Genomic DNA, 12,033 nt, shown 5'->3' on the forward strand with positions numbered 1-12,033 from the left:
TGCTTCGGCGCCGTGCATATTCGTATAGAGAGAGTAGCTTCGATTTTTACTTTGGCCCACGCACAGAAAGAGACGCTTGGGAGAGAGAGATTCTCGAAGAAAGTGCGTCAGTTGTTCCGGAATGGTTTTCGTTGGACTGCCCCATGATCTGCAAGAATTGCCCTTTGTGAAGGAAGCTCGGATTATTGGCGTTGAGGGTGTTCTTCTCTTTCTTGTTTTGATAGCCTAGTGTTTGGTAATGTTGTAAGAGCAATCCTGCTTGTCTGTGTCGACAACTTTGTTTGCAAGCGGAACTCGACTACAGCGTACGGTAGCTACGGTTGTCTTTGTAGTCACCACGCAATAAAAGGCAGATGAAATAATAAATATATTTTCATCCGGTCAGTTACTGTTAGTGGCTAACATTTTGAGGATAATTTCATAGTGCCGAAAATCACTGGAAAATTATTGGAAGTGCGTTCCTGGTTCTATATAGGGTGTCACGGTCAAAAGCCATTTTGACTAATCGCGACTTAGATTTTATAATGGAGATCATCTTCTCTCGTATAAAAACTTTTTTTTTTTTGGTGATGCGGAGTAATTTATGAAAACTGTAATGTGTTAAATAGGGTTAAAATGTGGGGTTATTAATGTGTAGGGTTAAAACATCTTTTTGTAATGTGTTTCATTTATTGAAATGCTTTATGAGGAACGAACACGTATATAACATTACTTTGGTGATAACGTATAGCGCACGCTACGTTATTAACTTCCAAAAGACACAGGATGTGCAGCAATCCATGACATGGAAGCGAAGACATTTGGAACACCACGAAGCCCAGGCGTGAAAGAAAAAGGGACAGGTATAAGCACCTGGTGTGCCTGTGTTCGAAAAAAAAGAAAAAAGAAAAAAAATAATAATAAAAATAAAGGTTAAGGCAAGAACGAGGGTCGACTTCTCCACATGGCAGGTGTATATGAGGGAAAGCACGCTTTACAGGCGCCGATTATTGAACGTTGCGGGAGTTCCAACAGCTGTGACGTCGTGACACTGATGCAAGGAAAATCTGGAATGGAAAGAACCCGGAAATGCTGATTCGAACGAGCATATTAGTCAGTAACATAAAAAAAAAACACAGAAGAAAAAAACATGTCGCACAATATTTCAAAGGTTTTTCAACCTTTGAAACAATCAAAAACGAAGATAAGGAAAGAACCTTCCAAAACGCCAAACGGATTATGTAGCTCTCTTTAAGTAAATAAATAAATAAAAACAACAACAAAAAACAAACAAGAAAAGAAACCGCGTGACATATAGGAAAACATTTCAAGCGCTTTCAACACAAAACGGAAATATGTATAACACTATGCTATCACAGCACTCAACAGCATATTACGTCTAGGCCACTTGCAAAGCTTTTTCGATTAAACGAGCCCATCCAGAAGGAAGTCATCCTCGTTCCGTTGTCCTCTACAAAATCGTGAAGAAATGTTGTCCCTCCGCTCGGTGGCTTGCAGAAATGCAATGCAATCAGCGGACAGACAACAAAGCAGACGCAGACGACAGTCGCGACAATAGCAGACGACAATCGCGCGCATGCGCGCGGTTGTCGTCTGCTACGTTACCAAGTTGAGAGCCGTCGTCATGACTTTACGGCAAGGGTAGCGAGGTCTTACACACACTAGAGGATGACGACTCAACCTCTACCATTGCAGTAAGTGACTCGGTCAGTGGGAGATGACTATGCTGAACCGCAACGTTACTTAGGAGTATAGAACGAAAACCATGCGCCGATTTCTTATTGAGGGCGATTTGCGGAAACAGCATTCGTCCATCGCAAGACAATGCATATGGCTTTCTCTCCTTGGTCTTTCCGGGTTCACAACGACCGACTGTGCCGGGAAGGGAGTCCATATAGAGCCCATTAGAGTGTTATGGATTCCTTCATCTGTATAGTGTCACTTCGATGTATAACTTGTGTGCACCGCTGACGGATCGCGAAAGCTGCGTCGGTCGTATCGTGGATTTGTGTTCGTCTGAGTGGAGGCTTCAGGAAATTAGGACTTGCCATGGGTTAGACCAAGTCTCTCAGTTGCTTCCAGGAACGATATGGGTTGCTTTACGTAGCGCCTCGAAGAAATGCAAACAGGGCTTTCCAAGATAAACTACGGGGTTTGTAATGAAATATACGTACATTAATAAAATGAGCTTTCTGGGTGTTATACTATAGTATGTTTCAGGACGTAGTATCCGTTACATATTCTTATTGACATTGGCATTTGGTCAGGTTCGTTTTCGAAGAATTGTGAAAATAAAAGAAAGATCGCTATCCTCTTGCACTAGTAATGGCCTCTACAGGCAGCTAAGCCTCGCGTGTAGTTTCGCTTGCGTAGTTTCGTATAGCTTGAAACTTTGTTACGATGTTTATTTTGCGGAGGTTTTACAATTTCGAGGCACCGTAACATGCAATTTCCTTGTTACACTTTTAATTTCAAAGTCTCACGGGTGCCCCGATAGTTCATGAAAAAAACAGAATCGACACCGTTCAGGAACGAGCGGTGTTGTCATAATACACTTTAATCATAGTTCAATTTTCATAATTTAAAATCTAGAAGCTGAAAAACTCGACACAACTTTTAGCGCTCTGTGCATCTATGAGGAAAGCTTCAACGACTGCTATGCCTGAAATATTTTTAAACGAATTTTCTTACTTGGGAAACCCCGTATTCATCTATTTAATATTGTTAAAACTGCGCATGCGACCCAGAAGACATATACAAGTACCGTATTGGCGCAGCGGCAGAGGCACGATAAGGTTAAAAAATGGCGACTAGAAGCTACCTCTGTCGGCCTGCCATTCGCGGGACAACGTGATCTTGCTCGTCCAATTTCCAGGCGAGCGATGCACGGCTGCGGTACCAGTCTATTGCGACTTTTAGTAGATCGGAAAGTGTTTACGATAACGGTTTCGAAAATATGATAAGCCAATCGCCCTGTGTCTTTAAAGCGAGTGAAATCACATTGCTAAGCTTGGATTTGATAATCCTTTGTCGTATCATTTTCGTAAGAGATCTTGCGATATACTAAAACTCGCCTATAAATGAGAGGGGTTTTACGAATCAGCAGAGCGAATTAGATGCGCAAAACGCCATCTGTGGAGTGTGGAGAGAATGTTCCGTGGCGCCCTCAAGGTCACAAGCGCCACGCGCGTGCACATAGGCAATTATGAAAGAGGTCCATTCCCCAAGGGACGAGAGAAGACAGTCAGCGCTTGTTAGCATTGTGCTTTGTACATAGAGCAATAGCGCCAGTCGCCAGAGTGAAGTAGATTCTACAAGCGGGGTAGTTGGTACACTGCAACCGTTTTCACACCTTTAAAGGTGTAGTAACGTGCATGACGTACGCATTTTTCGGTGTAATTTTGGTAATACATCATAATGGAGCGCGGTTTCGCTCTAATTTTCTTTACTCGAATGTGGTCTGTCCTCCAAAAATTCACTCTTGCAACTACTCAACATTGTTGAACAGTATTGTAGACACTTGCACGTGCTCGATTATCGCTAGCGATGCATATATGAATTAGCACGTATCTACGATATCCAAGACATAATGAAAGCAAGATTTACACTGACACTTGATCTTTTGCAATGCTTTCCGAATTTTCTAAAATATCATCCTGGAGATACAATGTTACGCAACCAGGTTGAATGTGCATAGCGCACACCTTTAAAGGTGTGAAAAAGTTTACAGTGATACTGTCACTGCTAGAAGCGTAGCCAAAAGACGAACACGCGGAGAAACGCGTACACACGAACGTAACTGACACTGATGCAGTTGTGTGTGTGTGTGTGTATTTCTTTGACTGCGTCTTCCTGGCTGCCTTTCTACAAGTGACAGTCGCCATAATATCCCACTTTCTTACAACCTCAGCGCGGTTACATAGCATAAGCGTCGTAACCTCGTAATAAGAGGAAAAAGGGTGCGTATTGATGCGTGACGTCTGCAGTAATTCCGAAGGACTTCGCTAGTGTAATGCGTATGACTATCCAGGTGCGGAGATGCCTATTAATGATGATCGTCATGATAGTCTGCGAACTCACATTAGTGTTGGGAACCACTGGAAGCACGAAGTCAACCTAGCGCGAAGAGAATCTCTCCAAAACTGAACCACTCCAATTACGCACTTGTTAGTAGAATTGGTGACCTTCCGTCGTGAGACCACTGTTATCATCGACACAAGCAAAAGTACGCAGACTAGCTGGCCGTCATGAAACTAGAAAAACCTGACAGATACGGAACGGAGGAATTGTTTGTGTCGTCTTCAATATTCCGTGTCTCCCGGTTTTTCCCAGTTCTATATCGTAATCACGAGCGCAGTGCGAATAATAATAGCACGTCGTAAGTGTGCATGCTACATACCTTCTGCACGCTACTGTTCTGGAGTCCTGTAAAGGCGTTTTCAGTTTCTCATAAGCCATAATATTGCGAAGCGACAGTATAAGAGAAATTTGTTCGTTGAACATTAAACGTGTACTCACAAAATGAGAGCGTTCGGAATTGCTGATGGAGCTATGTAAGTCGCGGTGCTCGGATCTTCTGAACTCACGAACAGCAACGTATACCAGGGAATAGGAATTGGAGGCTCGTGTACTGAAGTGCCAAAAACTGTGTGCAAAAGGCGCTGATTACGAGGAAGCCTTCTTTCGCTGATAAATCACAGGAGTCACTCGCTTTGTTACTAAGTGCAAGTGTAAGTACTAAGCAAGTGTAAGTACTAAGTGTAAGTGTAAGTGTAAGTATTGCCCTTTCCCCGCTTTTGCGCAAACTTTGTGACACACTTGCATAAACGTGCCATGGACACGCATCATTGGCTGTCACGTGACCTGTACTATTTTTATATATCTACCGTTTTGGGCCTTATATACCAGGGACCTTAGCATATTGGCGCGCACAGCATCAGACATATTGTCAATATTGACTCCGACATGCAACAAACAGCCAGCAATATCACGCGAAGAGGAAGAAGAAGAAGAAGAAGAAAACACGACACAAACTTTGTTCAAATATAAAAGCAAAAATAGACAACACGTAGACACGCTCGTTGGTGGTAGCCAAGGTCGTGCTGAAGACTGGGAGGTTGTGGGTTCGAATCCTGCCGCCGGCTGTGCTGTCTGAGACCCTGAGTTTCCCGAAGACTTTCCAGACGAATGAGGGCGCAGTTCCCCCTGAAGTCGGCCCAGGACGCATACTAACCCTCCAGTCTCCCACTCTTTCCTGCTGTGCTCTTTCCATCTGTCCACGTTTGTTCGCGCCGCTCATAGCCTCAGTTGCTTCGCCGCGCTAACGTGGAATCAAAAAAGAAAAAAAGACAGACATACGGTTACATCCCTTCTGAAGGACGCATAGGAACGGAACAAAACACTGTCACATGACTTGGAAATCGAGTTCAACAAAATTTCCATGGTAACGTATAATAGAATTATGGAGAATCTATCTACATAAAATGATGGCGGATCGGGAAATGCTGCTCGGGGAGGACAAAAGCCCAATGACTTAATAGGAAGGAAGAATCGACATTCGAATGTACACATTTATAAGTGTACAAAGCGTCAGTAATATTACGTCGTGCAATCAGTGAAAGCAATTTGAAAGGATTTCATAGAGCACGATAATCATACAATTTAAAGGGAGACTCCGGGACAATTCAAAATTGTTATAGTGACTGTGTAAATAAGTTCTGTACATTCCTGAGAAATGAGAAACAAAGTTGGTTTGGCGGTCGGGGACTCGTTAGTTGACAAAAGAGCTGGGAAGCTTAGATCGAAACCGAAACTCCTTAAGACTCCCTCTCCTGTACCCTGCGTGGAGTTACAGGTAAAGATGTAAAATTTCCGGAAAATTTGAGCCTTGAAAAAAAAAAAAAATAAACTGCGTGTTACTTTTTTAACGACATGTCTACAGGGTGTTTCACCGAAAGTAATAAAAAATTGTAACTGGGGAAGTACCGCCGGAGTGAGTGAGTGAATGAAAAAAAAAAAGGATAAAATTGGCACCACCAACGTGGAAGCCGGCTACTCCATACCACGTAGACAACTCAGAACACATGAACGTATTAGACACTTGGAGTGCAAACACTCAGATACGAAGAGTCACACAAAGTCACAACAGTAAAAAAAAGTAAAGAAAAGAAACGGAAACAGAGGCACTAAAGTCAAAACTTATCGTCGGCACCAATTTCACACAGCAACGAGACCAAGGCACGCAGCGCAAACTGACTTTCATGCGGTGGTCGGGCACCCAAAGCCGTAGATAACCCAAGAGGGCGACTGTCTAGGGCCGCGAGCGAGCGCTGAAGTTGCCCGAGCTCGCCGGAGGATTGTTTGCCTTTCGGCAATTACATTCTGGAAACTTTTGCCGCCATTTAGGAAGGCTTTGGACAATTTTTAGCTGAGGGAAATTTATTTTTGTCAATTGAACTTTGAAAATTGCCAAGCGAATCTCACTTTTTCACAAGTCCTCCACGGATAACCGAAGACCCAACAAAAACTATGCACAGTACAGCAACAGAAATAGTCGAAAAAAATTAGTAAAAGTGCTGCTTTAGCGCCGCCTGCTTGATTGTCGCAAAAAGCGCGCGTGGAAGGTGCGGCGAGAGGAAAAAGTGTTCCCGCCTCTCAAAGCTTTCTTTGCCCCGCTTTGACCTTGATGCTGGTGACGACCGAATTCACGACGAATCAAATTCGAGTTAAGGGGCCGTTGACCTCGGTTCGAATGCTAATCAGCATTGGTGAAACCGGGCCTTAACATCATTAACAAAGACAGTAGGAGTAACGGTCCAAGATTTAATCCCTGCGGAACCTGAGGACGTAGGCAAGTACACATTTTGAATGGACACAGACACATCATGGACGCAGACAGAATGCGAAGGATGATGTAAATACCATGCTAATGCTCGCAGACATAGATTTCTTTCTAATTATTGAACATAATTTCCTTCCTTTGGCCGATTACTATTTTTTTACTTGCACATGTGCATAAAGACATCATAGCCATATCTCAACAATGTTATAGAAAAACTGCACATTGTCGCACTAAATGAACGACAACCGCGCGATTAACGTCACCATTTATTATTCTTAGCCGAGATTGCCATCGATTTAGAATAGTCCGCAGTCAGGCACTACTCTATACGCGGAGTGCGCCTACGCAATCATCTCATTCTTAAGCGTTTTAAGCCTCAGAATCACGAGCAATTTATTTCTTCGACGTGAATGAGATCATGTGGGACACGGCTAAACACAATTGCCAATGGTTGCGAACTAAAGATTTTTCAGGTATAGCTTTTGTGGATTAGGACGCGTTGTTCCCCATCGGTTACCGTTCGCTTCCCTTAGAACAAATTCCGGACACACAACAAATGCTAAGCATGAATTTATACTCCCCGTTCATCATCGACCAATGAAATTGTTCTTGTCACTTTGTAGTAGCTGTGACAATCTCTCCTATGAATCACCCTTTGGGCTTATAGGCTGACGCTTGTTTGTAACGGTCCCGGGGCAGGTATTTTGACACACTTTCAGCATGGCCTGTTTAAAGGGTCCATGAAGAGATTCTAAAAAAATCTGAGTGGAGAAGGCCTATTATCTGAAATATATCATACGTTTGGCATATTGCATTCGATGCATTCATTCATTGCGTTCACGCGCAGAAAGAGCGTCGAACGGTGGCCAGACACTCACCCTGCAAGGGGTCTGACGTCATTTACATCTTTTGCTCACTCCAAGGTTGCAGCAAGCTAGCCTGACAGCGGCCAAGGTCGCCTGCTTTTGACCTCGGCCAGTTTCTACGCCGTGCCTGCAGCGGAGGCGTCGAAGCAGTCGCCTTTTTTTGTCCTGGTTTTTAGTTAGTATCTCCGTTGTTCGAACCAATGTTGAGTTCATACTCCACATGGTGAATGGATTAGCCGCTAGGAATGCATACGATAGTTCGCTCTTAACGGATCAGATAAGATCATATTTAGAAAGGGCAGTGCATTCCCTACTTTACCAAGGTTCTTACCAAGTTGTATAGTATGATTTAGTATCTGCATCATAAAACAATCTATTTTCTAGAGTGGTGCTTGGGACGCGCAAAGCAACTGATAGACAAACCACCCTAATTAATTTATTTAATTTGACGTGATTCGTAATGTGTAATCTGCGCATTCACTAAGTGCATATGCGACAGACCCTATAACACTTGGTATAAAGAATAGATAAAAGACGGGTGACTCCCTTGAGGTCATTCAAAGACCTCAATCCAGCGGGGTGAATTCAAAACAGGCCGGTATCGTACTGCTGGGATCGACAGAAAATACGGGGCTTTTCAGCGATATTCCACAAGTGCATGTATATCTTCTCCGTCGAAGCTGATACAGCACAACGTCGCCCAAGCAAAGCGGAGTGTGTCCCATTTCGCTATCTGGAATGCTCACAAGTTGCAGAAGAAAACGAAGTGCGCGCACACATGACATTTCGATAAAAATGCGCAAGCGAGATCATGTCACTGCTCCTGAGCCAAACTTCGTACAACGACAACAACCTCTCCAGGCGTAACTCACGCGTAGGGCTGCGGTTATGACATTTATGGCCGATGAAAGTACATTATTACTATAATGACATGGACACCCACGCGTGAGGGTATAAGAGGGTGTAAGGGAGGGCGTAGCACGACACGCATCTTACTGTGGTGTTGTAACAGAGAACAGCAATAAAATTACCAGTATAAAGATAAGTTACCGAGAAACCAGAAACCACTGCTGCGAACAGGAACAGAAGACGAGAAGGGAAGAAAGGAGGGACCGCGGTTGGCGTATCCTCTCCGTGTTGTAAGGCATGCATGATGATGATGATGTGTGTGTGTAAAAGGAAACGGCCACACAGGGTTGGTTCACTTGTTTCGTATCCGCGAGTTTTAAAAATCAAAGACCGAGATAACGAACTGGTATTGCACGCCACATACCCTCTCCTATATCCCCTAAAAGAAAAAGAAAACAAAAATGCTGTTCCTATATCCTATTCTTGAAGACAAGACGGTTTTCGTCGCGGTCATGCGTCAAGAGCAGATAGTGGTGGCTGCGCCGTTACTTTACTTGTCTGTTTCGTTACCCATATCGCGACTTGCTATACTCTGAGAGATTGTGCATCTGGGGCCGACTTCGTAGGGGACTGCGCTTGACATTTGTTGTCTGGAGGAAACCCACCCCACAACAAGAAGCTATTCCAGGGTATACAGGGGTTCCCGACCACCTGCATCGAATGTGAAAGAAGAAGAACAGGAGCGTGGGAGAAATCTGTTCTCGCTATTCGTCTTACCGTGACACCTTCTTGGCGGTCCCCTTCCGTTCGGCCCAGGACGCACATTCCCCCAGGGCGTGAGTCGTGACGTTGCCCACATACGTGAGGCCGACAACGGCAAGCCCCATCACCACCACCACCCCTTCCGTTCGGAAGACATTCCTCTCACACTTTCCGCCACCCTCTCGTTTGGTCGTCCTTCTGGGCGCTGCTTATCTCACACCATCTTTTTCTCAATCGCTAATCTCCCACATATCATCTACTCAGCATTTTTCATAGTGTGTTAATCTCGTGGTTAAAACAAGTGTTCCGCGGCCAATTGCCAGTGAGCTATGCGCCAGGTTTGACGAAGAGGAGGAAGTCACGTCATAGTCATTGTGTCGCTGTGCTTAGTGGTGGAAGAAGAAGAAGATAGTCAATTTCATGGTCAATCTAGCTTGTGGCTGATCGCCATCCTCCATGGGGAAGAAGAAGTAGAAGAGGAAGTGGTTCCGGCGCTATCGTTCGAGAATGTACACTCCTCATTCCAGCGACCGAGATAGTCCTCTAAGCCGGATACGAGCGACATACATCTACTCCATCTTCGTACTGGCAATCCTATTCTTTGCGTGCATCTGGATCCTCTACCAGACGTACCAGGCGTCTCCGATGTCCGCCCCGCAAAGAGCTTCTTTCTGCTGCCCGGAAGTTGTACGCCAACTAGCCAGGGGAGCCAATTTCAGCCTCAATCCATGTACTCAGTTTTTTCACTACACCTGCTACACGACGCCGAAGAAGATTGAAATCGAACGACTCAACGTACTCTGGGAAAAGATCGTCACTCCGACGTTTCAAGGGACGCTGTCCAATGTAGCCAGCAGGACTATCAACGCATGCTTCAGGAGCTGCATCAACCACGTCATTCAGGGCCGTCACACCCCCACCGAAGCTGTAATCGCCATAATAGAAGTTTTCGGAGTCACAAAGGTACTCAATGTAAGCGAGATCATAACCTTAATCGTATTACTGTCTGCGGAATACGACGTCACATTCGAACTCGACGTGTCCATCGAAGTCACCAGTTCATCCTTGCCGACCGTACGTTTCAGTCCTCATCAAAACAACGCGAGAGACTACACGGACCTACAATTAAAACTCTTCAGGGAAGCCGTTGGAGTCATCAGGAGCAAATTGGGTTTAAACACATCCTTCGCCGAAATCGCGGACCTGTCTGCACGGCTTCAGAGCGTGGTCACGACAAACACGAGCGACGCGTTCGGCGACATCAACGTTCTTTCGCCACTTGCGTCACAGATGGCCGTTAAGGACTGGAAGCATATTGTATCGATTATCAACATCTGGAGCGAATCAGTCGCGGTATCAGTGCGTTCTTTTCACACTGTGCGCGATATAATCGCGATACTTACAGACGAGGACCATAGAGCTGCCTCCAGTGTCTACGTGCTGGCCAGTGCAGCCGTTACCATAGCAACCAGGGCTTACGAAGTACAGTCCTTCACCATCGGACACCCCCATCTATTTTTCTTTTGCCAAGACGATGTTCTGTTCAAAGACTACCTTTGGGAAACGGCAGCTATGATGTTCATTCGGGACACCCTCAAGGACGTCGTAATACGCGTCATGTTCGACAGCATACGCGGCGCCGTGGTCCAACGCGTGGCCTCTGTTTTACCGTCTGCAGCCCAGAGACTCAGTATCATGCTCTCGCGGTATCACCTCCTGCTACAATCTGACCTGCCCTTCATAAGACCACCCAAGATGGAGGACAACTACTTTAAAAACATGCTCGCGCTTCGGAAGTACAACCACGAACGTCAGAAGCAGCTGAATCGCCGCGGTCTGGTGGCTGCGCGGAAATCACGATACAATCACGTCATCGACGGCGGCAACGTAGTCTACCTGAGGTTCGTGGCGCTCGTGGAGGTGCAGTTTCCGAGCCAGAGCGACATGTACATCCTCGCCCCAGTGGTCGGCATTGAGATAGCGGATGTGTTCTGGAAGGCAGTCTTCAACGTGAAGGACTGGTACGAACATTTGTCGGCCAAACTGCTGAAGTGCTGCCATTGTCCCAATCAGCATGGCCTGTCCAGGTTGACTGGGCTGAAGTATCCCTACTTGAGTTTGGCTTCTGCTGGTGCCGCAGTGAGGATGCCATATTGGCATACCCCTGCTGCGGTTCACACCATGCGGGATATGTCCTACAGTCAAGTCTTTTATATGAGTTTTTATTTCAATTACGTTTGCAAGATCGTACACCAAAGAGCTGAGATGGGATACCCCGTCGATGATGTCAAAGCAGATATGAATGACGCGTTAGTGACGCTGTCCGATTTTCAGGTCGCCTTCCATTGTGCGAGAAGTAGGACAGTTAATGCCTCCTGTACTTCATAGCTCATAAAAAAATGTGTGAAAGCATACAGTGTGTGTGTCTGTAGCGCAGTAAAAAAATGAAACACTGATTTCGAATATTATTGAGCATTTTGAATGTTTATAGCCTAAGCAAAAAAGGAGGAAATTGGGGGAGCAATTAGATTCTACTCCCCCTTAGATTACTCCACACTTGTGTCCCCTCTGCCTGAAATTTACTCCTGATAGCGTTGCAAATAGCCTGTAAACTTCGTAGGAATAAAATTGCTCCATAAGTACTCGTAAAAATTACTCCTGCGTTTACCGCGACAGGCGCATAAATCCATTTGGGTTCGTAAGATGGAATGAAAG

General features: G+C 45.2%; 1 long non-coding RNA gene across 1 annotated transcript; it reads right to left on the bottom strand.

The window, feature by feature from the left end:
• Window positions 1-649: 649 nt before the first annotated feature.
• LOC135396172 (uncharacterized) lies at window positions 650-4,362 on the bottom strand. Its single transcript, XR_010423341.1, has 2 exons — window positions 4,081-4,362; window positions 650-1,046 (listed from the first exon to the last, which is right to left on the bottom strand). It is a non-coding gene; the product is annotated as an uncharacterized LOC135396172 (long non-coding RNA).
• Between the last annotated feature and the right edge of the window lie 7,671 nt (window positions 4,363-12,033).

Source organism: Ornithodoros turicata, chromosome 5 (assembly GCF_037126465.1).
Source record: "Ornithodoros turicata isolate Travis chromosome 5, ASM3712646v1, whole genome shotgun sequence".
Classification (NCBI taxonomy): domain Eukaryota; kingdom Metazoa; phylum Arthropoda; class Arachnida; order Ixodida; family Argasidae; genus Ornithodoros; species Ornithodoros turicata.